The following is a 27,932-nucleotide window of genomic DNA, read 5'->3' as shown; positions in this document are numbered from 1 at the left end:
TTCCATTTGGCAAGGGAGGGGCAGACAAGCAGATATAGATATCTGATCTAAGCTTATCTGGCTACCAGAAGGGAAGAAAAAAATCCATGCCCTCACTTAATACTTTAATTTAAGGAGCTGGTTTGTGCATTGAGAAGGCATGTGGACTGTGACCAAAGAAAAGAAATGAAGATACCGTGTCGAGTAATTTAGACTGTGTGACGTTCTGGAATCTCACAGACTCCCTTAGTGAACATAATCTCTGTTTTCATTTGTGAAGATGGAAATTGGAAATGGATTTCACCAGTGCTGCTAAAAGTGTTGTGTTATAAACTCCACAGAGAGGAAGAAGGCGGGTGACATTATTTCAGGAGAAGGGGCAACGTCCACATTTAGATGAGTGTGGGCAGGTCAGAGAAACACTGTCCCCCAATTTACCCTGATTTCCTTCAGCCTCAAGGACTTGGTCACCATGGACCCAGCTCCAAAACTGGGGTTTGGGGTCCAGATCCCCAATCAATCAGAGCCTGGAATTATTCTGGCCCTTTGTGATTGGTTCAAGAACAGCGTGTGACTCCATTTATCCAATCAGAATGGGTTTCTTATTGTAACAGAGAAGAGAAAAACTGATCCATATGGGATCTATTCCTTTAAGTCTAACCCTTGTGTCCTCTTGCCTGTGCTGAGTCATGCTGGCTCTGCACCTTTTGCAAAAGAATGTTGCCTAGAGCCTGAAATATACAGGATAACCCACTCTCAAGGCTCTGCCTCCCAGGCTTGACTGGTAAAAGTATAGCACTTTCCATTCATATAGAGACAAAAAGTTGCAGAACAGAGAATAACGCTTGTCTTGTTGGAGATTTACAAGAACGTCTATCTTGACCTGACCTACATGGACAGCTGCAAGAACAAAGGATTATCACATCCCCTCCAGGTCTGGCTGGCACCGGAAGTTAGCAACAACCAGCCACACCCCATTCCCTTTTAGTATAAAAGAAGCCTGAATTCTAAGTCATTGAAGAAGGTTCTTTGGGACACTAGTCCACCATCTTCTCTGTCTGCTGGCTTTCCAAATAAAGTCACTATTCCTTGCCCCCAACACCTCATCTCTTGACTTACTGGCCTGTTGTGTGGTGAACAGTATGAGCTTGGACTTGATGATACCATCATTTGCCACCCAAAGTTTTCTGCCCAAGGACAGATCTTTAACCGACACTGCATCACCCCCCGCCATGCCCCACCAGAGATCTCGCTATCTGATTTCCTATGGGAATGCTGAAGATAGATCTGCTGGGCGTGCAGCCCAGAGCCACAAAGTCAGAGAGTGACAGGGCTGGAATTCACCCTCCAAGCTTCTGACGGGCTGCAAAGTGTTGTCAGTTGTTCAAATATCAGCAGAACCAAATATGTCAGCCCCTGATCCAATTTGCCAGCAAACACAGGGAAACCCTCCTAACAAGTACGGGCACCAATTCAGTCACTGTCTAATTTAAAATGGAATCTTCATTTAGAAAGTCCGTTTCATTTAGAGGCAAGAGCACTTCTCTTGGTTTTCTGTGAGTGCACACCACTGGACCTGCATGCACAAACAGCTACCACCCATTCCCTGACCTATTTATACCTCCACTCACCTCCCACCTTCTAATAAGAACCATGCCTTCATTTCCACATGTCACACCTGTCAAACTACCTTCACATCTATGGGTCCAACAACAACCTTGGGAGGCACGTAGGGAAAGTGCTATTGTAATTACTAGGTGAGTACACTGAGGATCAGAGACGTTGCCTGGTTTATTCAAAGTCACACAGCTTGTTAAGTATAATCCTGCCAAGGCAAGAGCACCCCTATCTACATACAGTCATAGCTCTGCAACCACCTGGGACTCTTTATCCCATCATTTGCTTCTGGAAAGACACTGTCACTTGCTCGTCCTTGGATCTACCCTGGATAAGTCCACATGTCCTCTCCCACCATAGCTACTGTGGGCAGACATCCGTGTTAGCATCTGAAACATGGAATGCAGAGCCCTGAGGTCAGATCTGTCCTCGTGTTTCCTCTGACTCAAGAAATGAGTTTCTGCAGCACCTTCCCCTCTGAGGATGGGCTTATCCAGGGCTGGTCATGGGGATCACAACAGAGACTGGCTGTGCTCTGTGGTCCCAGCCAGGGCTAAGCTGATAGTATTTGAAAACATCATAGATTTTCATAAGAAGAGGTCTTATATTCAGGGTTGGAATGTGCACTCATTGAGTATTTTTGCTTGTACCCCTGCAAATTAGTACTGACATCACTGCCCTCATTCTAGGCCACAACAGTACGTGCACATGTATACACACTCTCATGCCACTCTTTGTTCTGCTGGACAACAGTATCATGTAGAAAAGGGTGAAGGAATTTTTAGGCTCTCCATAAGGCTGCTCCCCAGATGCTCCTTTTGCTTAGAGTAAATCTAGATTCATGACCACAGCCCACAAGGTCTCTCTCCTCTGCTCCCTGCCCAGCACACTGTCCACACTCATGCCCCTCCCTCCCTCTGCATCAGCCACCTTGGCTTTCCGTTGTCCTCATGTAATGGGAGTGTACATGAGGCAGGGTGTTTGCTTGGCTGTTTCCACTCTCTGCAAGATTCTCCCCCAGGTTATAGCATGACTGTCTTCATTTTAGTCTTGATTCAAAGACCACCTGCCAGAGAAGTTGTTCTGGACCGCTCACCTGACTTCCCTGGGCAAACTATCGTTTTCCTAGACATAACTCGTTTCCTTTTGCTTTTTCAGCGTATCTATCAGTATCTGATGTCTCCACTGGCCTCAGGTTTTAGGCATTAGTTTCAACTAAGGATCTAATTCTCTTTCAAAGTACGGCAAGAAAACCCCCCAACATCCTCAGCATCAAACCTTTTAATACAAAATGTGCAGCGCCTGGCATGTAAGATTGGTTTGACGCATGCGTGTTCATTAAGAAGCTCTTATTTTCTTAATGAAAGTACTGCTGGTCTCCTCTTCATTTCTTATAAGCTTCTCACATTTTAAATGCATGTTCCCTTGCCCCTTCTTCTTTCATTCAGATCAAATACTAAATGCTTCAAACTCTGTCCTTAAAGAGTTGAATGCACAAGAACTGTCTCTTAGAACTGGATCTAAGGCTGAATCTCTTTTTTTCAAAGGAAACAGTCCTTCTGTAATGCAAACGATGAACCCTAATTTGGAATTGTAAAGTCTAAATTTTTCATAGCAAGCCAATGAAAACTGGAGCTGCTAAGGGTCTAAGATTGCAGTTGTTTTGTTTTTAAGCCATCAAGTTCAAACAAATTCAGATTGCAACATCAGGCAGTGTTGATGTTACGGAACCAAACTTGGGTCCGCTTGCCTAAGTGCAGTAAAGCCAAACTACTGACACCTGGTTGTCGTGAAGGAAGGGGCAGGATCTACTGCAGGTATGAAATAAGGAGTGTGGGTAGCTAGTGCTCAAAAGACCCGAACTCCCTGATGGGTTTCAGGAAGCATTTTTAAAGGCTAGGTGACGGAGGGGGAGTCCCAGGGTACGTGATCAGCCCGTGCACAATTCTCTGATTGGGTGATGGCGAGGTAACAGGGGTTAACTTTATCAATCTTTAGGCACCAGTAGGTCTGTGGGCTGCTTCCTATTCTGCGGATCCTTACCCTATAACTGATAGAACTCTGCTCTGTATGAGACTATTGGCTAAATGGTTAGTTGATAAACTTGGTAGAAATTCAGTTTCTCACAGAGGAAATGAAAACTGTGAGGTTGAGGAATGTACCTCATTCCTCAATGTACCTCAATGTACCTCAATGTACCGCCCATCATGTACCAATTCAGCCAAGGAGAGAAACATGAAATGTGTCTCCCAGCACAGTGCTTGGCGTCCCCCATCCTGTCTGCCTTTCCCATGATCCTTTAGATGAGGGTGATGACTGATCAGTGTCTCTGGAAGATTCAGAAGCTCTGTGCCACTTTTCTCCGGAGCATGGAGTGTGGAGTGTGGGGCAAGGAGGGGGCTGCTAGCATCCTTTTCCAACTTCTCTCTTCAATGGGGCAAAAAACCCTAACCCTCCCTCCTAAACACTGTGAGTAAGCAACTTGACAAAGAAATCCTTAACTCACACAGCAGGGTCTGAGAGGAAGGCTGATCTCAAGTTCAGATGGGCACAGGACACAGAACTTCCTCATCTCTAGTGCCATAGAGCCAGGGAGGCAGGCACTCAGAGATGCGTTCATCTTCATTAATAAAGGAGATTAACCTTAACGTTTCCTGGCAGCTGTTCCAACAGATTGCTTGTTATCACAGCGAGCATTTTTTTAAAGACCCACAATGATACCCAATATGTCACAGCAGCTGTCAAAGTGTCTCTCATGTAGTGACTTTCTGTGCACGTCTCAGAAGGGTTTCTTCTTAGAATCTCCCATGGGGCTCTTCATTTTCTGTTGGTTGAAGGCACCTTTAAAGGGGATGCCCTGAACATAAACGTGACTGACCATTGGTGCTTTATTTCTACATAGTCCAGTCCAGAACACACAGGTGCTTGACTTTCATGGCAACTCAGGTCACAGAGACACCTGAGCTAGTGGTCAGGGTCTCCCCTTGAGAAGGGGTCTTGTAATAGGGAAAAACAAATCTGACTCCATATCGGATTCATTTCTTTTCCTTTAACTTTTGTATTCTATTGCTTTTGCTACAAGAATGTTGCCTAGAGCCTGAAATACTCAGGAGAGCCCATTCTCAAGGCTCTGACCTTTAAAGGCGTAACATTTTCCCATTCATACAGGGGTAAAAGTTTCAGAACAGAGAATAACATTTGTCTTGTTGGAGGTTTACAAGAACATCTGTCTTGACCTGACCTACGTGCACAGCTACAAGAACAAAGGATTCCTGCACCGAGAAGTTAGCAACAACCAGCCACAGCCCTGCTCCTTTAAGTATAAAAGAAGCCTTTCTTACAACCTCCAAGAGCTGAATTCTGCAACTACCTGAATGAAAGGGAAGCAGATGCTCCCCTAGAACCTCCAGAAACACAGCCTTGTCACCACCTTGGTTTTAGCCTGTTAAGACCCATTTTCAAATCTTTGACCTGAAAAACAGCAAAATGATATAGTCATTTTGTTTTAAGCCACTACGTTTCGGTAAATGGGGTAGAGTTTAAAAACTAATGCACTTGAGGACCTAACTGTTTCAGCCACCCTTGGCCTTTTATTGTACGTGATTTTATAAATAGCTTAGCAGGGCGATGCAGCAGTGGCCCAAGGGCTTTGCCAGAAAATCACAGTGATATCAACATGGTCCCTCACACCAAGTGTCATGATGGGTGATGTGCATGGTACAGAAATGGAAAAAATAACCACACTTAAGAGTTTGCAAAACTGGCCACTCGTGGATGTTTGTGTTTGTTTATTGGCTGAAGTCACATTTAATAATGGGAATGTTTCACATTAAAAACAATAGCTCGGGACGTCCCTGGTGGTCCAGTGGTAAAGAATCCGCCTTCTAATGCAGGGGATGCGGGTTTGATCCCTGGTCTAGGAATTAAGATCCCACGTGCCGCGGGGCAACTAAGCCCACGTGCCGTAACTACTGAGCTCTCGGGCCTCAACAAGGGACCCCACGTGCCTCAAACTACAGCACCCACGCCCTCTGGAACCCACGTGCCACAACAAAGGGACAGCGTGCCGCAACTAAGACCCGATGCAGCCAAAAAAATAAATGTATAAATAAAATAAATATGTTTTAAAAGAAAAAAAGGATTATTAAAAAAATAAGAACAATAGCTCAATAATAGATTTCAGATTTGTTTTGAAAGCCCTTGGAGGAACCAACAATCTTGGGTCACACATGGAAACAAGTGGTTATGCTCTCCAGGTCTCTGTCTCCTTACTTCCTATTTCCTCTCACACCCATACTTGTCCTTCGCTGAGATTACAAGCCTGGTTGCCTGGAGAAACGTTATTTTAAACCCTGACCTACGGCGCTCTCAGCACAGAAGGCAAAATGGAAACGCCAGCGAACAAGAGGAACGAGCCAGCCCCCGTGTTTGCCTATTTGAGTTTTCCTGTTCCTTTATACTTTAAGAAATCAGATTGATGTCATTCTCCTTGGTAAAGGATGCATTTGAACTTTGACATCTCATTACACAGTGCAGTCAACACCTTGTAGCAAAGATGGATGCATTCCAGAACACCTTGAGGGACACTGTTCTGAGCACCCGCCCCTCATGTCCCCAGCAGAGACCAAGCTAACAGGAAACAGGAGTCTCTTCTGTAACCAGACCCAACTCATCTCCCTGCAGAAGCCAGCCTGGTTTTACGTGACTGTCTCTCAGCTGGGAATTTTGAGCAGCCCTAGAGGGGACCCCACAGGGCAAGTCAAACGTGGCTGTGAAATCCCAGAGTGGCTGCACGGATCTCCCAGGAATCAGACCGTGTTCTGTTCCATTAGGTTTCATCGTGCTGAGTTACTGCCTCTCTCTCCAAGCTCCCCTCCCCAAGAGAGAGAAGAGCACTTTACGTGTTTTTATTGAAGAATAGCTGATTTACAATGTCTTGTTAATTACTGTTGTACAGCAAAGTGATTCAGTTATACATATATATACATTAGTTTCTCTTTTTTACATTCTTTTCCATTATGGCTTATCACAGGATATTGAATATACTTCCCTGTGCTCTACGGTAGGACCTTGTTGTTCATCCATTCTATATATAAAAGCTTACATCTGCTCACCCCAAACTCCCACACCATCCCCCTCCCAACCCCCTCCCGCTTGGCAACCACCACTGAGAACAGAAGTTTATAAGCATCATCTATAAATAGGCTGCCTCATCAGCCAAAGGTAACAATTTTTCAGAAGAAGAGATGTTTCTGGGGAGATTGAAAAGACTGGCATTGGGCTTCCCTGGTGGTGCAGTGGTTGAGAGTCCGCCTGCCGATGCAGGGGACGCGGGTTCGTGCCCCGGTCCGGGAAGATCCCACATACCGCGGAGCGGCTGGGCCCGTGAGCCATGGCCGCTGAGCCTGCGCGTCCAGAGCCTGTGCTCCGCAGCGGGAGAGGCCACAGCAGTGAGACGCCCGCGTACCGTAAAAAAAAAAAAAAAAGAAAGACTGGCAGATCAGCCCTGAGGTCCACAGCAATACCTGTTTCTTCTCCTCCTCTCCCTCCCCCTCCCCCTCCCCCTCGTCTCCGTCTCCTCCCTCTTCTTACTCTTTTTTCCTAAATATCCCTCATCCTTCCTTCTTCTGTACTCTGGAAAGAACCCAGCACTTCTCCACCAGATTCTGAATAAATGAAGGCACAGTTACTTCCCCTGGGGGGATCAGCGTTTCAGGCTCAGACTTTAATTATGGGATAATCCTTCATTTCTGATTAGAGAAATTTCCTCCAGATAGGAGGACAAGTCTGCCATTGGGCAGGAAACACTTCTCAGTGCACTCACGGATGCCGCCAACTGAGTAATAAACGTTGCCCTAGGCCCGGCCTAGCACACGGGCCACTAAGCAATGGTTATTGAACAGATGATTGAATGGAAATACCTTATCATTATATAGCATCTTACTTTTTAGGCACCTTTTGAGATTTCCAATCCAAGACAGTGGATTGAACCCATGGTTTGATCTCCTTTTTTGCCACATAAAAATGATGGTGAAGGGAAGAAATGATGAAATCCCCCTCTGCAAGTTATTTGAGGGGACTTGCTGAGGAGTCACAGTAGATAAAGAAAACACCTAAAACACCTCTGGCAGATGGAAAGCAGATGAAGCCAAGGTCAGTGATGGAAGAGGCAGGATAATCTTCATACAGGACTAAGATTTCAGGAATGGGGCGATTGGAAATACAATACGGTATATAAATGTTATAAACTTTAACAAGTAACGCAGATCATAATGATTAGTAATAGAGGGAAGAAATAAGAGGCTGGTCATTCCTTCACCTTCTAAAAATGGGACTCAGTTTATTAGCTACAATGAGCTCAAGACGTTGAAGACAATAACAGAACCAACACTTTCAATGATGGCTCTAAACATTAATTTCACCATAAGCTTTCCCCGCCTCGGTCTTACCAGAATGTTTTCAACACCAGTATCTCTGGGGTCAACTAACATTTCCTTGAAGTCCAGCAATTTCATTTTGGATACTTTGTCTTCTGTGAGATACAAGCAATGCTGAATTTAGCACATTTGATCAAACACACACAGAATATAATTTTTTAAACATATATTATGTCCTTCCCTCTGTGCATTCCTATCTATCTCCTTGTAGCCCTATGTAGTCAAATGATAACTTGCTAATGCTACTAATGGTTTTAGCGTGCTTTAATCTGAGAGAACATTTGGTCTCACCTTGTGATGTTATTTCGAATTTTTTTATAATAAAGCATTATTTTAATATAAGTGCTAACACGCCAGTGAAAAATGCGTAAGTCCCCATCTATCCACAAGCTAGAAATGGGATAAAGCAAGCACAGTTAAAACTGTCGTCTGGACAGTTTGTAAAACTGTTAGGGAACCAAGCTAGGGTCCGCTCGCCCACGCACAGTAGAGCCAATCTACCGTCACAGGGTGGTGGTGAAGGAAAGCACAGTGATTACTTCAGGGCGTCCAACATGAGGCCAATCAAAGAGCACGAGCAGCTCATGCTCAAAAGACCCAAACGCCCGATGGCTTTCAGGGAAGGTTTTTATTCTTTTTTTTTAATTGCTTCTTTTTTTCTTTCTTAAATTGAAATATAGTTGATTTACAATGTTTCAGATGTTCAGCAAAGTCATACATACAAAGTCATGTATGTATACATACATATATGCTTTTTCAGATTCTTTTCCATTACAGGTTATTACAAGATATTGAATAGAGTTCCCTGTGCTCTACAGTAGGTCCTTGTTGTTTATCTAGGGAAAGGTTTTTAAAGACAGTGTGAGGAAGAGGGTTGCCGGGTACCTGATCAGCTCATAGACACTATTCTGATTGGTCAGTGGTGAGGTCATCAGGAGTCAACATCATCAACCTTCTGGTTCCACCCGGTGTGGGGTCTCCATGCTTGTGGGCAGCATGCAGTTAACTTCTTCCACCTGGTGCGGGTTTCAGTACCTGCAAAACAACTTGAGGATACGGCTCCGAATAGTATCTGTAGCCCCTGAGGAGGAACTAAAGGTCCTTGACTTTGTTTTATGGCTAAACCATTATTATTTTGTCTTGCTTGACTGTTTTCCTTCATTCCTGCACTTTCTCATTTCTCGGATTAAATCGGCTCTTTGGAACTAGGGGAAGCCTAAAGGAGGCTAAAGGTTTTCTACAAACAATAGGCAGACAGGAGACACAGGGGGCTGTCCCGGGAAGGCCCCGTAGGGTCCTGCTCAGTTTCAAAATTACGACCATGAAAGAAGTTTACCAGGCTCTGGAGTGCACTGTGATCGAAAGTGTTTTGCAATCTTTCTCTGCATCTCTCCTGGGCAGGGCTGATGCACAGCCAGCAGCCGCGGTCACATCTGTGCCACAGGCTGTGGGCTGGGGCCATTTCTGATTGGTCCAAGCTCTGCTATCTTTGCTGATAAATATCTTGACAGGCCCCCCTCTTTTATGAGCACACAGAATTAATAATGAAAGTAATTTCATTATAAATTAACCGTGTTCTCCCTGCGTGTTGGGCATTTTGCCAAGAGCTATGCCTGAATTACCACATTTAATCCCCCAGATACACCAGTGGGGATATTCTAGTAGGAATTATTTTACCCTGTCTAGAAACCAAGACTCCAGAGCCTGTGTAGATTCCCTAAGGTCATGGAGCTAGTAAATGGAGAGCTGGGGTTGAATCTAGACAGCTGAGTACAGCAAGTCCCCTACACACAAACAAGTTCCATTCTGAGAGGACATTCATAAGTCCAATTAGTTCGTAAGCCCAACAAAGTTAGCCTAGGTACACAACTAACACAATCGGCTACGTAGTACTGTACTGTAATAGGTTTATAATACTTTTCACACAAATAATACATAAAAAACAAACACAAGAAATAAAGAAAACATTTTTAATCTTACAGTACAGGACCTTGAAAAGTACAGTAGTACCAGCTACATCACCACTGCTTTTATACTTGCGTCCGGACATCCTGGGCTTGAAGTAAAGGTACTGTACTACTGTACTCTGTACAGCACTGCATCGTAAAGTACACAAAAGCACAACCACTTGCAGAGGATGCACGCATGTGACAATGTACACCAGACACGTGAACTAGCTTACGTGATTGGACATGCGCACGCACGTACGCATCTTTGAAAGCTCACAACTTGAAGGTTCGGATATAGGGACTTACTGTACAGGTTATCAGAGGTCAGCAAACTTTTCTCCATAATGAGCCAGTTAGAAAATAATTCAGACTTGGGGCCCCACCATCTCTCTCCCAACTACTCTGTGTTGTAGTGTAAAAGTAGCAAAGAGAATAAATGGTCGTGGCTGTATGCCAATCAAACTCCATTTACAAACACAAATGTGGAAAGGATGTGTCACTCAATAGCGATTTTTTGAACATATACATATTTTTTATTGGAATGTAGTCAATTTACAGTGTTGTGTTAGTTTCTGCTGTCCAGCAAAGTGATTCAGTTATGCATATACATACCTTGTTTTTTATATTCTTTTCCATGATGTTTTATCTCAGGATATTGAATAGAGTTCCCCATCAGTATTAATGTATAGTATCAATAAAAGCTCTAAAAATGTGTCACGTCACATTCCTGCCACAGAAATACCCAGAATCTATCACTGGCTAAGGCAGACCAACAACGACCAATTTCTTTCCTCAACGTTTGAAACTGGCTTTGTTTTCCGTCTTCCACCTTGAAAAAATATGTGTTAGCAAAGGTTTGTCTGAATACAGGCAGATCGATAACGACGCACACCTTCATGGTTTTTGTCTGTCTTCTCCACTTTGCTGAATCCAGTTCATTCTCCGGGAAAAATCCTTTTATGCTTTTCTATTTTGATGTGTGCTAGGAAATGATTAAACCTTATTATGCACACATTGACATAATAAGTTTACTGAATACAATCATTAGGGCTCATATACTGAGGCAATACTTAGCTGTAGAGAGTTGGATACTGTTGGAAGATTTGACGTGTGACCACCCACTCTTGAGCACACACATAAAAGAACACTTAGAAAGTGCACAGTGTTTAATCTCGTCGGACAAAGGTGGTTATTTCTGGTCATGTGCTCGGTGTACCCAGCGGACATCCACTCTCCTTGACATTTTACAATTGCTCCTTTCAGCTGTGAAATCATTTTTATATAACTGAGATAACAGCTGTTTGCAGAGCACCTCACTCATTCTGGTTTATAGGAGAACATAAAAGCACCACCTGCTTGAAGTTTATTCTGGAAACCCTCCCCCAAACAGCAGATAGACCACTAGATGCTAGACGGCCTCAAAAAAAATCACTGACCAGCTTGCTTTGCAGCAAAGAGAGATGCAGGCAGTATCTCGGTGGTCTTTTGGAGTGAGAGTTAAAGTAAAATAAATTCCAAATATATGAAAACCTATTTCTTGTTTGACACACAGAATTCAGCCACACCATTAAAGGTAAGACTTTCTTACGGTTGTTGATGATCACTGGCTGCCTTTGCAGTCATGATTCTGAACGTTCATTGAGGGACAGGGAAGTGGGTCGATCCCAGAAGCGGATGCAGGAACAGCACGGCAGACACACGGTGCCGGAAGCATCATTGCTCACTTCCTGCGGACGAGGTCAGGATTGCTTATCGATCCTAGAGTTCTTTCCGTTGAACCCAGAGTAGACCTGAGAATCCTTCCAGCCCAAGTGTCAAAGTGCCACCCTCCAGCCAATTTTCTGCCCCCATCAGATAGGGCTTAACAAGACTGCACTGTAGCAGCCAAAAAATTGAGAACAGAAACAACCTAAATGATTATCAATAGGAGAAATCCGAATACATCTTGGTACAACTATACTCTAAAATACTGTGCAGCAGGTGAAAAAAAAGGAGCGACAGATCTATTTATACTAGTAAGGAAATTCATCAGAAACATATCATTGTACCGAGACAAAAAAAGACAAAAAATTTTAAATTAAAAACAAGAAATTAAAGCAAAAAAATCATATCATTGTATGCAAAGAGTAACTCACATAGAGTGACTTATTTTAAAAATGTACATTTTTTAAAATGTATATTTTAAATAATGTACATAATATATTATTTCCAGCCTCTACACAGACAGCTCACTCCTTAGAGAGGGCTTTGCTGCCCCTTATTTACAACAGTAAATCCTACCCCTTCCCTCGCAAGCCTCTCCTCTGTGCTATTTGTTTCAGAGCTCTTACCACTATGAGAACCACATTTTCTATCCATTCATCTGTTGATGGTTCACGCCCTAAAAGAATAGGCTTTCCGGGCTTCCCTGGTGGCGCAGTGGTTGGGAGTCCGCCTGCCGATGCAGGGGACGCGGGTTCGTGCCCTGGTCCGGGAAGATCCCACATGCCGAGGAGCGGCTGGGCCCGTGAGCCGTGGCCACTGAGCCTGCGCGTCTGGAGCCTGTGCTCTGCAACGGGAGAGGCCACAACAGTGAGAGGCCCGCGTACCGCAAAAAAAAAAAAAAAAAAAAAAAAAAAAAAAAAAAAGAATAGGCTCTCCGTGAGAGTAGGGACTTCGTTTTGTTCATCTTTAACTCCTTCGCACCTAGATGGTTCCTGGTACATAGTAAGGGCTCAAGAAACATCGGTTGAGGAACTTCCCTGGTGGCGCAGTGGTTAAGACTCCGCACTCCCAATGCAGGGGGCCCGGGTTCGATCCCTGGTCAGGAAACTAGATCCCACATTCATGCCGCAACTAAGGAGCCTGCCTGCTGCAACTAAGACCCCGCACAACCAAATAAATAAGTAAATACATAAAAAAAAATCCATTGAAGGAATGCATACACGAAAATGCACCCAGAGAAGGGAAGGCACAGGACAAGATCCCTCAGCTTGTCAGTGGTCAAGGCACAATTAGAACTGGGTTGTGTTGAGAGCCCGAGGTCCTCCCTTAGGTCCTGGTCCCACGGCCCTGGCCGTAAGCTCGCATACTTCCCATTTCCTCTGGGTGCTCATAACTGCCCGTTGAGAGGCACGACGCTCTCCTTTAAAATTCCCCCTCTGCAGTATTGGGGGGCTTCAGGACCCACAGTGAGTGGAGGCTACAGGTGAAGCATGGAAACTTCTTCCATCTACTTAGGATTCATTCGTGGGAGTTTAGCTTAAGGAGATGACACGTGTCTCAGTCCAAACCACGTTCTTCCAGAGAATTTACAGAAGAGCTCCAAGGGGCAAGAATGCAGGGCAGCATCATTCTGCCCTAGAATCCACCACCATCCATCTCTGCCCCTTAGCAAGTTCGTTTCCTGCTGTGCCACGAAGTCACCAAAATCCAAACACAGATTCTGCCGATTGATGGGGACATCTTCCCTCTGTCCCCAAGAACTAGGTGTCCCTGCAAGCTTGAATTAAAGCGTCAGGTCCTCTCATTCGTTCATTCATTCATTCAACGAATATTTACAGCATGCCTATCTGTGCCAGGTATCTTCGGAGGTGCTGAGACAATGGGGACAGCGCCCCACCGTGGGTACAAAACAGCCAAGTCCCTTCCCTAATTGACTTTTACGTCTGGGATGAGGACCCACCAGGAACAAATCTCTTAAAAGAGTCATAGCCATGCAGAGAATAAAACAGTGTAATAAAGTGAAGAGAGCGATGAGTGAGGAGGGGCAGACGGAGCTACCTTAGGTGAGCAGGCTGGGGACGGCATCTCTAAGGAGATGGCATTTCTGCTGAGAGCTTATTAAAGAGGAGCCAAGTCTGGGGAAATTTCGGGAAGCAAGTCTCTGGAAGAGAAAAGAATCAAGTACAACAGCCTGAGAATCGCTTGTGCAGAAGCAAGTCTTTTTTTTTTTTTTAATTAATTTAGTTAGTTTTGGCCGTGCTGTGTGGCTTGTGAGATCTTAGTTCCGCTGACTAGCGATCGAACCTGCACCCTCGGCAGTGAAAGCGCAGAGTCCTAAGCCCTGGATGAGGGAATTCCCTGCAGAGGCAAGTCTTGAAACGTTACCTGATCAGTTTTGATTAGAATGCAAAATGGATCTCGATTCTGCCATCTGACACCTGAGTGATGGCGTATTCACTTCCTAGAGCTGTCAAGACAAGGTACCATCAACTTGGTGGCTTCAAACAACGTAATGTACTTTCTCACCACCTGGAGGCCAGGAGCTTCAAATCAAGGGGTCGGCAAGACCGTGCTTTCCAAGAAAGAATCCTCCCTGCCTCTTCCAGCTTCTGGTGGCCCCAGGCATCCTTAGCTGTGGCAGCATCCCTCCAATCTCTGCCCTTGCGGTCACACGCCTTCTCCTCCCTGTGTGTCTCTAACTGCTCTCGCCTCTTCCTGGAAGGACATCCGTTATCTGATTTAGGTACCTCCTTAAATCCAGAACAATTTCATCTCAAGATCCTGAACTAATGATATCAGCAAAGATCCTATTTCCAAATAAGGTCACATTGGAACTTCCAGATGGATGTGAATCTGGGGGGACACTATTAACTCTGTCTGAGTAGTAAATATTCTTGCTGATTCCGTTATGATCATTTAGGTTTGTGACCTCATTCTTTGGTCTCAGCCCTGCAGGGCAACACAGGCTAGAATTCATTTGGACACTTTTTAAAAGTCACAAAAGGCATTGAGCATGGGGCATTCCCACGGGTTTATTATCTTTGTGACCCATCAGCCCCTTAGGTTTCAGGTTCTGGAACCTCACGCATCACTTTGTTCTCAGATGTGGCCTCTGAGCCTCGTTGTATATGGAGCTTCAACCATGCTTGGGAGAAGAAATCTGGTCACATCCGGGCCAATGAAACAGAAACACAAGATGAACTCTGGGACCCTCTCCATACTCAGCTGGTCAGCTCCCCACAAGGCTCTTTAACTGCATTTGCATTTCAGACTTTTCCATTCCCCGAGAGGCTAGGAGATTCTCAGAGCAAAGCTGATCGCCAGGGGGGCTGGTTTCCTGACTTACAAAACTGCTGTGTCTGCCCTGTGTCCCGAATACCCTTCAATGAAACCATCTTCAGTCATTGTAGACCTTTGTCTTGATGTACATGAAGATGAAGGTCATAAACAATAGGTTCTCTACAGGAGCCAGTTCTGTAGTATCTACAAATGAAAAAGGATTTAAACTGAAGAGCTGTATGGTTTCCAAAGAACACTCATGGCGTAAGTGGTAAATGAAACGCTACTGGAATGTATTTTTCTCGCTTAGACAACTTGCATCACCTACTTGGGAAATAGGAACTATAAAAGATTTCATGTTTCTTTTAATAATAAAAGAATGCAAGAGAATTATTGTGGTGACACATGCTTTTCAAAGCAAGGATGCATGTCCGCGAATGTTATCTGATGAAAAATACATAACAGTTGGTTCAATCATCAGACAATTCACCTGCCTCCTATCCCGTGGGGGTCCAGGCCAGGCCACTGCTGCTGTCAATTCCTAAGCCCACCATTCTGGTCCTCTGGAAAGGGTCAACTGTTCTGTGTCAGGAGATCAGGTGCTGTAGACATTCTGCCCCTATTCAAAAGGATTGTGATAACTGGTGTCCCCTTAATAAATGGAGAGAAAACAGAACTCATAACCCAAGGTGCTAAATGACCTCATTCCACCCTAAATATATGTGTCTTTGCTCATGCAGAACACAAGGAATCCAGTCCCCAAATAGCTAGAGGGTGCAGGTCATACATCAGGGCCCTGTAAGGCCAACAGGGGCATCAGCTCTTCCCAGGACTTTGGGTACCATGTCAGCTGTACAATTCAGCGTCCATAGAGTCAGGTGTCAAAGCCAATACTTTCTCAGCACAGATGGACTCAGAGATTTCAGAACTAAACTCTACAGTTAAGAGCCCCATGGGCCTTGAACAAATGTCTTCCAAGAACTCTCCCTTCCCCAGCGTAATCATACTCTGAACCCTCGGTGGTAACTTCTGAATTCCTCTACCACAGAATTAGCCTGGTAAATTTTTAAAACTATAGTGACAAGACATTGCATAATTACCACCTAATTGCAGCCATTTCTTTGCCAGGAAGTCATATATTGTTTTCCTAAGACATTCCGATAAGCCTATTCACACAAGATTAAATACTTCTAGCGCCACTTGGCTATTATACTTGACAGCCTGATTAGTAAGTGTAGGGAACTGCAAAGTACAGTCTGAGTAAATTGGATGCTTTAAAATTCACTAGAAGGATGCTTTTCATTACACTGGCATAGCTAGAGAGTCTCTATATATGGTTTTTTCTCAGTAAAGTAGATTGTGGCACCGTATGCGGTGCAATTTCTGACTAATAATGCTTAATGGAGGCATGTCAAGCCAACAACTTGTAATATTCTCATTTATGTTCAATCATCCCTTACTGGTTTTCTAATTGTTCTCCCAGCTTTATGGCCGGGACACTCTCCTATACCACAACAGAACTTCTGTGTCCAAACGAGCTAACTGTTCTCGCCTCTTCCTGGAAGGATATCCGTTATCTGATTTAGGTACCTCCTTAAATCCAGAACAATTTCATCTCAAGTTCCTGAACTAATGATATCAGCAAAGGTCCTATTTCCAAATAAGGTCACATTGGAACTTCCAGATGGATGTGAATCTGGGGGGACACTATTAACTCTGTCTGAGTAGTAAATATTCTTGCTGATTCCGTTATGATCATTTAGGTTTGTGACCTCATTCTTTGGTCTCAGCCCGGCAGGGCAACATGGGCTAGAATACATTTGGACACTTTTTAAAAGTCACAAAAGGCATTGAGCATGGGGCATTCCCACGGGTTTATTATCTTTGTGACCCATCAGCCCCTTAGGTTTCAGGTTCTGGAACCTCATGCATCACTTTGTTCTCAGATGTGGCCTCATGGGTTCTTAAGAATTCAAAACCGTGAGGTTAGGGGAACAAGAGAAGGGGTTTCTGATGGGGCCTGACTTCTGGCTTTTCCATTTTAACACTGATCAAACTTTAACACTGATCCCTCCTTGATCAAACTTCAGCCAGACTCCTTTGTAAAGGAGTCTTCTTCTCTACAAGTTCTGAACGTTGGCCTTCCATGTCCTTAGGCTGCTAAATCAGTTCGTCAAGGATCTTCACACCCTTGATTTCTGTCTTAGTCTGTTAGGGTTGCCATAATGGAGATACAGTAGACTGGGGGACTTAAACACCAGAAATGTGTCTTTCACAGCTCTGGGGCTGGAAAGTCCAAGATCCAAGATCAAGGCTCTGGCACATTTGGTACCTAGCGAGGGTCTGCCTTCTGGGTCACAGATGGCCAGCTCCTCACTGTGTTCTCACATGGAGGAAAGAGGTGAGGGGGCTTTGGAGGGTCTCTTTTTACAAGGGCACTAATCCCATTCACAAGGACTCCACCCCCATGACCTAATGACCTCCCACCAACGCCACCTCCTACACCATCACATTGGGGGTTAGGATTTCAACATACGACTCTTTTTAGGTGGTGGGAGAGACAAACATTCAGTCATTTTCTGATCACATTCCTCTTCCCCCATCTTTGACATCTAGGCCTTTGGCTTATCTTTAGCAAGAATCTTGTTAAGACAGTTGAGCAAGAAGCCCCCTTCCCTTGCCTTCCGATTTCCCACCCACTGATCCCCCTCAGCCTGTCCTTCGGCTATAAATCCCCACTTGCCCTTGGTGTGTTCGGTATTGATTTCAGTCTTTCCTCTGTATTGCCATAAGCTTTTTTTTAAAAATTTATTTGTTTACTTATTTGTATTGAAGTATAGTTGATTTACAATGTTGTGTTAGTTTCAGGTGTACAGCAAAGTGATTCAGTCATATAGAGATAGATATATAGATTTTTTTTCAGATTCTTTTCCATTATAGGATATTACAAGATACTGAATATAATTCCCTGTGCTATACAGTAGGTCATTGTTGGTTATCTTTTTTATATATAGTAGTGTGTATCTTTCTCTCTGGGCTGGGGTAGAACCCTGGGCGCTGAAAGCAGACCTTGCGCCCCACTGCGAATGAATTTAACCTACAGGTCCCACCAAGATCAGAGCCAGGAACCTGTAGACCTTTCGCCCGGTGGCGAGGGAAGTGTTTTTCTCACCTCATGCCCGCGCCCAGGCGTCCCGGGACCCCTGAAGACCCACTGTGAGCGCAGCCTCAATCCGGATGGAGGCGAGCCTCTCTCCTCCCCAGCCCCGCGCTCACCCGAGCCTGAGCGGGGCCTGGAGGGCACACGTGGTCGGCTGCTCCTGGGCGTGGAAGCCGCCTCCTTCCCTACTGATCTGGGTCTGCTCGGCTCCACCCCGATGCCACGTGTGCATCATAAAAACAGCAAAGGTAATAAGCTCGCCTCTGATCTGGAGATGCACCCACTGCTCCCAGACACCAGTGAGCCCCACAGTCCCGATGAGCACTCTCCCAACCTCCTTGGACCCGGGGAGTTGCCCGCGGGGATGATCCCACACCTCGGCCAAGAGGGGGGCTCCCCGCGAGCTGCGCTGGGAGCGCGAGTCATTTCCGAGGGTCTAGGCCGGCTCTCGGGAGCAGAAGGCTGGGGAAAGACGGGTTCAGAGACCGGCTCACCCCTTGGATTCCCAGTCCCAGTTTGACATAATTGAGGTGAGAGACGGATGGGGCCCCGGGATTTGGGGAAAGAGTGCAAAAAACTCGGCTCCCCATTTCGAGTCCCACAGTCCCTCAGAGTATTGGGGTGCTCGGCAAACCGTGTTCAGCACCCCTTCCTTCGCTGCCTTGTACACCCATGGATCAGGAACCGGTCTGCAGGTGGTCTCAGGTAGGGGAGACCCGGTACGCAGAACCCAATGGAGTCCGCAATTCCAGGGATGGGGCCCCCCGCCGAGGGGCTACAATGGGACCAACGCCCTTGCCAGAGCCCGGAGACTGAACTCAAGTTCAGGTTCTCTCCGGTGCCCCTGGAAGCCTGGAGGAAATTGCCCAGCGCTGGGGGCGGGGTGGAGGGGAGAGACAGCCGCGCTCCTGCCTCGCCTTTCCCGGCGCGCCAGCATCCAGCTCAGCGGCCGGCACAGCCCCGGGGCGCACCCTCGGGGCGCATCTTGAGGTCCCGCCGTTCGCATCCCGCCGCTGACCCGCGCGAGTGGAGGACCCCGCGGCTGAGCCCCAAGCCCGGCAGCGTCTCGGATGCCTGCGCCCCGGTCCCTCGGTGCCCTCGCCGCTGCCCGCGCTCTGCCACCAGCAACTTTTCTACTGCCGCCGCCCCCCGGTCCCACCCCCGTTTCTGTCCCCGCCCGGGGCCTCCAGGACTATCCCCGGCCCAGGGGCGGGGCCCCTACCGCGCGGATGCTGGGCTGGAGGTGAGCGGGGCGCAGGGGGAGAAGCGCGCGGGCGGGGATGCAGGGTGCCTTGTGCGCTGGGGAAGTGGCACTGCCGGAGGCAGATGGACGTGCCGGGACGGCTCTCACCGGTGACCCGCACAGCTCGTCCGCGCAAACCGGCTCCACCCGCGAAGAAACTGCAAGTTCGCAGACTCGGTCCTTCGCCCCTGCGGCGCTGGAATTCTGCGCCGGGTACCTGCTACTGTGATGCGGATCCTTTCCCCACCTGCCGGCCGTCCCTTGGGGCAGGCTGTGGGCGCCTCCCACTTGTAAATTGCTCTGCTGTCTTGGGAGCTCGCGATTTCAGGAATTAAAAATCCCGTTCATCTGATGTGTAACCATCTTCGGCCCACTAAGAGAATACACAACAGTGAACAAGGGATCTATGCTCATATAGCTGGACATTTACCTGTATTTTAGGTGCGCGTGTGTAAAGACTCAAAATATACGTATAGAAATACACCGTTAACTGTATTGGAAGAAAGGTTAACTGTTCACTAGTGACCCTTGTTTACTCACGGAGTTTTAACGCAATGTGCTTCAGTTAACTATTCAGGAGGGAAGAGCCCCCTCTCCTGCAGAATTGTTCCCGCAATAGCATTTTCAGCCCAACTTCCCACCGCCCCTCATCCCCTCCTCTTTCCCCAAGACTTTCACCAGCACCCCGAGCTTCTCCCCTCGCGGTTGCCTCAGGTGCCGCCCGATCAGGTGCTTCCTGTTCCTGTAGGTCTGGGGGTGAGTGGGAGGTAGAGCGACCCGCCTCCTGACAATACACCAGCGCAGAGACCCCTGCTGCCACCCCTTCCGCGCGCCCCTGGCCCAGCGCTGGGACAGCCTCCTTCGTCTCCTCTTCTAGGACAGGGCTCAGGCCGCCCTCCTCTCTCCCCGGAGACTCAGTCTAGCCTCGGAAAGGAAGCCAAGCTGACTGTGCCCTGTGTCACCATCTTTCTGCAACCGAGGGCACCCTGAGCCCAGAAAGCTTTTCAAAAGAAAAGAAAACTTAAAATCCCGTGAGTGGATGAGAATCAAAGAGAGAGAAAATGAGCAACTGAAAATCCTTTTGTGTCCCCAGACTCGGGCACACGGAGGTGCCAGGCCTCGGAGGAGCTGGGGGTGGGCTGGGCAATGCAGTCAGCGTGGAGCAGGTACCCCAGGAGATCACCTTTGGAAAGCTGGACCCAGGCTGGGGTGACGGCAGCTCACTGGGTCCCCACGTTGATTCCACTTGGCGGCGGTGGGAGAAGGCAGCCTGGGACACAGCACACAGGCCCGAGGGGTCATAGTTAAATGCCAGCTCTAATAGGTCTGGGGAGCGAGGCTTGTGGCTTTTACTGTTTGCTTGTCTTTGTTTAAAAAAAAAAAAAAGAAAGAAAGAAAACTCTTGCTGATAATTTCCCAAGATTCCTTCCATTTGGCTAGCCTAGATGTGACCTCAGAAGCAGATGCAGTTATAAAACACACGTGGGCTGTCTGGTGCCCCTAAAACAGCAGGGCTGTCTTCTTCTGTATCTGCTTCTGCTACTCCTCTCTCTCTCTCTCTCTCTCTCTCTCTCTCTCTCTCTCTCTATCACTCTCTCTCTCTCCAGCCCAAACACACACACACACACACACACACACACACACACACACACACACACGTTTCTCACCTTCTGAATTCATCCAAGAGTGCGTTATACTGGCTGATGAATCAGGCTGTTCACCTTTCCCTCCTCCTATAAGATCATATGAACAACAAAACCGTAAAAATAGCCCTAAAAATGTATCCAGCTTCCCCCCTGCCTTTCCCTCTTCTCTGCAGGCTTACAGTCTGCACTTCCTGCTTCCCTATCATCTCTAACCTTCCAGTGCTGAATATTACTCTCTCCAAGTTGTAGAACTAATGCAGTTCTCAGTCCAAAATACCACGGGGAAAATAACAAAACCCCTTTCTGACTGTGATGCCCACGTTTATCTTCCTTCTAACATATCCTCACACCCTCTGTTTCTCTCTCTCTCTCTTTCTGGATAAAGATTTAGTCCATCCTATGCCCCATCCAGTTGTAACTACGATTTACTGAGCACTTGTTATGGGCCTTCCTTGCTTCATTATGTTGTTCATTTATTTGTTTACTTGCTTATTTGTCCCCAGGGCCACCCGTCCAGCCCTCAATGAAAGCTCCACGGAGCATGACGATTCAACCCTGCTTCCCCAGCTCCTGGAGCCATGCCCGGCATAGTGTGTAACTCGTGACCATTTGTTGGGTGAATTATTCTTGTAAAGCTCTGCATATTATCCATTTTACCACTGAAGAAACTGGTATTCAGAAATATTAAATTAAAATGGCCTAGCTTGCAATGACAATAGTATTTTGGAGCACATAAGTTAGATGCTCTTCTGGGCATAAGGAGTGAGTTGACGCATTGAATCTTTATGCAAACACTACAGGTATATGCTCCCCTTAGAGCCATTTTACAGGCAAGGAAACAGATGCTTAAAGATGTCCAGTCGTTTGTCCAGGGTCACACAGGTGGCGGGGGCTGGAGCTGAATCCATCCCAGGCAGGAGGCTTCTGACTTCACATTCACCAGGTAGCTCGGTGCCCGGGTGTTTCCAGAAGTTGTGTCCCACCCTTACTGCATGACACGCCGATGGCTTTGTTACCGACCAGGGTCCTTGGACTCTTTAATAACTAGCAATTGATAAGAGGCTGGAAGAGAAATTCAGGCAAGGCGTTTTGGGGATCCTGCTGCAGCAGGGGAGAGTGAAATCAAGTGGCAGGCTCCCTTGGGGCGCTCGCTCCCTGAGAAGAAGGGTGGGTCCAGGAGTCGGGCTGGAGGGGCAGCTTAGGTGGTCTGTGCACCCCTTGGGGATGCTGTGTGCAGGGGGCATGCGCAGTATCCTGCTTTTGTTCCAGGCGCCTCAGAAGTGGCAGCTGGGTTTTGGCCTTTTTGTATCTTGTTGTTCATCATTTGCCCCAACTGCGCCTGTGTGCGGTTACTTTTAGCCCCTTACAGTTTCTTTGTATCTGTTGCTTGCAGAGGCAGTTCGTCCAGGTGCAAGCCCTCCAGTAAAGGGTCCCAGGTCCCAGCCTGTCTCAGGTTCTGTTGCCTCCTATGTGCTTGCTCATCTCTGGGTCAGATTTTACTTGCTAGAACTTTCTACATCAAACAAAACTGTTTCTTGGTAACTTCGGCTTCTTTTCACACTCCTAGAACCAGCCTCATCACAAGCTTAGGAGACACCAACCCACCCTGGGCAGGGCCACCTCCTCAGAAGTCTGGGTCTCAGCCCCAGAGGGGTTCCGTCTTACACCCTCTGGAGGCAGCAGCAGCCCCCGGGTTGTGGTCTTTCTTCTGAGGTCCACACTCGTAAGTACCAACATAACCTCAGGGTTTGGGAAATTAAATAAAATATTTCATGCAAAGAGGCGTCTGTGTCCAGCAAACACCGGTTCCGTGTCACTCACTGAGGGCCCCTTCAAGAAGAAGTCACAAGTACTTTACTTTCCAACATTTAAAGCATACCACAGTGTAAAACATCCTGATTTAATGCGAAATATTTGTAGGAGGATCTGAGTGATTTTTACGGTGAATTCGCTGAAAGAGCTATGAAAGAATTTTGTAGAGAAAACATATTCTTCTGCCCGTGTAAATGCATCATAATCTATATTGGAATGTAGCAGGGAACCGATGGGAATATAATAGAACGGTCCATTAGCTCTGATTTTAAAAAGGTGTAAAATTACATAAATAAAAGAAATATGTTGGCTTAAGTGGATATGGGTACAAATCAGGGGAAGAAATGCCACAAAATATTGCTGGTAGATGGATTCTTATATTTTATTTGTGGTATTATAAAAGCGAACGGCAGCACTGTGATTCAGAAAATATGGGCGCCTGAAAAGCAAGTCACAATATAAAATTGGATGGGATAAAAATGAAGGGCTCTGTTGGCAAGCGAAGAAATTAAGCAAAACGAAAACATACGTTGGACTGAATTCCCACGCAGGTTTGCTGGAGGAAATGTTGACAAGCCCATATTTCTGTATAAATCAGGGCAAGACATACAGTAAAAAATCGAGCTGAAGGAAACCCAAGGTCATTCTTATGCATGCAGTAAAAGCCAATATTTTTCTGGCTATTATTCACACACTAGCCAGTGGCAGGGGAGAAAAAAAGAATTGTAATAGAAACTAGCTTGAAACGTAGCTTCAAGAACATCCTAGAAATTCCATTCCTCTTGGAGCCTTGGCTTGTGGTAGTGAGAAATTTAAATTTAAATCTCGTAAGGAAATAACCCAAATTCTAGCTCTGATTCGTTGGGTGGGTAACGGGGTGTTACTTATATAGAAAATCATGCTAGGATGGGAATCTGTCTCCAATCTTTTCTGTGATGTTTGTGTTTCCATTTTTTGCCACTAGAGGTAACGATGTTACCATAGTCTGGAAACCCGCTATTCCTGTCTCCTTCCCTGCTGGGTTTTCAACGGGCTCTCCTGGTTCACTAGACATGGGGTAAAAAGATGTTGCTTTTGGAGAAAGATGGATCTTGCTCGCTGGCAAGTAGAGTAGCTCTTAACACAATGAGGGACACATACACTCCATTCAAAGGGTGACCAGAGACAGTGGAAGCAGGTCGTCAACAGATTGTTGTACCTTGCTAATTACTAGAGAAATGCAAATCAAAACTACAATGGGGCTTCCCTGGTGGCACCGTGGTTGAGAATCTGCCTGCCAGTGCAGGGGACATGGGCTCGAGCCCTGGTCTGGGAAGATCCCACATGCCGCGGAGCAACTAGGCCCGTGAGCCACAGCTACTGAGCCTGCGCGTCTGGAGCCTGTGCTCTGCAACAGGAGAGGCCGCGATAGTGAGAGGCCAGCGCACCGTGATGAAGAGTGGCCCCCGCTTGCCACAACTGGAGAAAGCCCTCGCACAGAAACAAAGACCCAACACAGCCAAAAATAAATAAATAAATAAATTAAAAAAAAAAAAACCTACAATGAAGTACCACCTCACACCTGTCAGAATGGGCATCATTAAAAAGTCTACAAATAACAAATGCTGGAGAGGGTGTGGAGAAAAGGGAACCCTCCTACACTGTTGGTGGGAATGTAAGTTGGTGCAGCTACTATGGAAAACAGTATGGAGGTTCCTCAGAAAACTAAAAATAGAACTACCATATGATCCAGCAATTCCACTCCTGGGCCTATACCTGGACAAAACTATACTTCAAAAAGATACATGCACCCCTATGTTCATTGCAGCACTATTCACAATAGCCAAGACATGGAAACAACCTAAATGTCCATCAACAGATGAATGGATAAAGAAGTTGTGGTACATATGCACAGTGGAATACTACGCAGCCATAAAAAAGATAATGCCATTTGCAGCAAAATGGATGAACCTAGTGATTATCATACTAAGTGAAGTAAGTCTGACGGAGAAAGACAAGTATCATATGATATCACTCATATGTGGAATTTAAAATATGGCACAGATGAACCTATCTACAAAACAGAAACAGACCCACAGACATAGAGAACAGACTTGTGGTTGCCAAGGGGGTGGAAGGTAGGGGAGGGTAGGACTGGGAGTTTGGGATTAGCAGAGGTAAACTATTATATATAGGATGGATAAATGATACGGTCCTACTATATAGCACATGGAATTCTATTCAATATCCTGTGATAAACCATAATGGAAAAGAATATGAAAAAAAAGAATGTCTATGTGTGTATAACTGAGTCACTTTGCTGTACCGCAGAGATTGGTATGACATTGTACATCAACCATACTTCAATAAAAAAACTAAATTATAAAAATAAACAGACTGTTGTAAACGAACCCAAACTTCTTTGCTTCATTCTGGGTTGAACATTAAATATAATACCAGCGGCTCAAATTTTTGTTTATTTTGTTTTGTTTTGGTGTTTCTTGAGTAGCAGCCTTGGGGACAACTCCAAGAAGCTATTGCCACAATTTTTTCAAGTATGCTATTCATTGGATTGATCATTAGCAAACTGAGGGATAGATAAAACAACACAAGTCACAGGAGTTTAAAACATTCAGGGCTCTTGATTCCTGGTGAACAACTCTTTCTTTGAGCCTGGAGGATTTATAGGGAAACAGTGAGAAATGCAAAATTTTAAAGAGAGAATGGGTTTTGTAAGACGAAGTGTATTACAGTGATTTGCTGTGCCTTTTTGTGGCCCTTTTCTGAGTGGCTGCATCTCCACATGTAAAAAGCAAAGTAATCTTGACTTCAAGCCAGTTTCCTCTCAAGCGTGGACTTGGGATGATTCCTCATTTAAGATGCTTCCACCCTAGCAGCCGCATAGCACAGGGATATCAGCTCGGTGCTTTGTGACCACCTGGAGGGGTGAGATAGGGAGGGTGGGAGGGAGGGAGACGCAAGAGGGAAGAGATCTGGGAACATATGTATATGTATAACTGATTCACTTTGTTATAAAGCAGAAACTAACACACCATTGTAAAGCAATTATACCCCAATAAAGATGTTAAAAATAAAAAAGATGCTTCCACCCTTCACTGTCATCCTTTACCAACTTTCTTTAGGTGATTGTGATCGATCTGAGAGCTTAGAGTCCCCTTCATGGATCGGGGATACAAAGAGCAGACACGGATACAGGCTACAGACATGGAAACAGCCTCTGTCCCAGCCACATGCCTGAGACAGCTCAGAAGATGGCCAGCCCATCCCAATTTACTACCACCATCCTCGCTACTCATAAAAGAACAGCTCAATATCTAGCATGCCTGTGCCTCTCCTGGGAATGTTAATAACGTGTAGATTCTGATTTGGTAGGTTTGCGTTGGGACCTGAGAGGCTGCATTTCTCATTAATTTCCTGATGGAGCTGATACCTGCATCCCATGCGGTGACTTCTCTTAGCCCGAGGCGGGGAATGAAACATTCTATCCAGCTAGACATCAGGCACTGAAATGCAGGCATTTTCTGCTCATGAACTGTAACAGCTAGTACAACAATACTGAAAACAGCCACCATTTGTAGACTCTGCATATTGTGTGGATATATAACATGGATGCTGTAAACCTCACCCCACCCCTGCATATGATGTTACAGATAATTAAGTACTAATACTTACTGACCTTTCCCATGAGCCAGGTATTTTTCTAAACATTTCATGTGCATGAGTCATTCTGACCTTCACCACAAGCCTATGAGGTGAAGGGTGTTACTGTCACCGTTTCAATGGTGATACTTTGAGACACAGATAGTCACATGGCTAAATCTCTCCTTTTCTTCAGGTGTTTGCTCAAATATATTCTTCTCTTTTTTTGAAGATGTTGGGGGTAGGAGTTTATTAATTTATTTATTTATTTTTGCTGTGTTGGGTCTTCGTTTCTGTGCGAGGGCTTTCTCTAGTTGCGGCAAGCGGGGTCCACTCTTCATCGCGGTGCGCGGCCCTCTCACTGTCGCGGTCTCTCTTGTTGTGGAGCACAGGCTCCAGACGCGCAGGCTCATTAGTTGTGGCTCATGGGCCTAGTTGCTCCGCAGCATGTGGAATCCTCCCAGATCAGGGCTCGAACCCGTGTTCCCTGCATTAGCAGGCAGATTCTCAAGCACTGCGCCACCAGGGAAGCCCTCAAATATATTCTTAAAGACTCTTGTCACCTCCTGTTTCAAATTGTCACCCATTCCCATCACTAGCAACCCGGATCGCCACTATCTCTTCCCTTTTTATTCGCCACTGTACTTATGACCTTTCAGAATTTAACACAACTTAATTACTTCTGAGGTTTATATTTTGTTGTTTACCCTTTTATGAAATGTAAGATCTCTGAGCACGTTTCCTCTATTTTTTTCCACTGATGTATCTTCAGCACCAAGGAGAGCGCTCGCAATACAGTGGAGGATCCAAAAACTATATACCGGTGGAAGGTTGAATGAAGAGGTGAGGAATGTGCGGGAGGAGAGGGTACATCTGGGAACGGCTGTCAGCCATGGCTGCTGTGGTGGGCATGGTGATGCGGGACTCGTTTGGGGAGCACTGCTTACTTGGGTGGAAGCTAGGCTTGGGAAAGATTGAGAGCCACTAGTCCCCCTGAGTGCCACTGGCAATTCTCTCTACAGCACATGCTAACATGAAGAAGGGTGATTCGCCCAATCCCCTGCAAGGAAAGAGGAAATCATTTGATTGAGTGGTTTAGCAACATGTAGATCAAAGAAATCAACCATAACAAATTCCAGCCCATTCAGATGGACAAATAACGGAATGCTCTCTGTTTTGGCCGTTTGTTTTGTAGCTACTTGTAGGTCAAAGTGACTTCAAGATATATGGTAAAACCTCCCCCCAAAATAGTTTAACAGTCAAAGGAAAGAGGCTGTTGAGTGCCCCCGCCCGTTGCCTAATGTACTGACTCTTGCAAAAAAAATTCATGGTTGGGGGGAAATTTTCATCATCTTCACTAATTAGGGGCTGAGGATCTAAGCTGTTGAAGAAGTCTGCTTGGGTGGTTACACTGTGTTCGGATACCTGATTGGAACATCCAGGATCAAAGCACTTGACTAGTGATTG

The 27,932-nt window shown here is 46.0% G+C and overlaps 1 protein-coding gene across 2 annotated transcripts in view; it reads left to right on the top strand.

Moving 5' to 3' along the window:
• The window catches only part of LOC307197167 (transmembrane protein 132D-like), a 207,444-nt gene extending 180,133 nt beyond the window's left edge, over positions 1 to 27,311 (top strand). Inside the window, exon 6 of one of the 2 annotated variants that reach the window (XR_013831339.1) lies at positions 27,238 to 27,311. The gene's annotated coding sequence lies outside the window, so the exon portion shown is untranslated. The remainder of the gene's footprint in view (positions 1 to 27,237) is intronic. The other variant, XR_013831340.1, reaches the window with a different exon arrangement.
• The last annotated feature ends 621 nt before the right edge of the window (positions 27,312 to 27,932 follow it).

Source organism: Stenella coeruleoalba, assembly GCF_951394435.1.
Source record: "Stenella coeruleoalba genome assembly, chromosome: 14".
Classification (NCBI taxonomy): Eukaryota; Metazoa; Chordata; class Mammalia; order Artiodactyla; family Delphinidae; genus Stenella; species Stenella coeruleoalba.
Note: the sequence above shows the minus strand (reverse complement) of the source record. Positions and strands in the feature narration are given on the sequence as shown.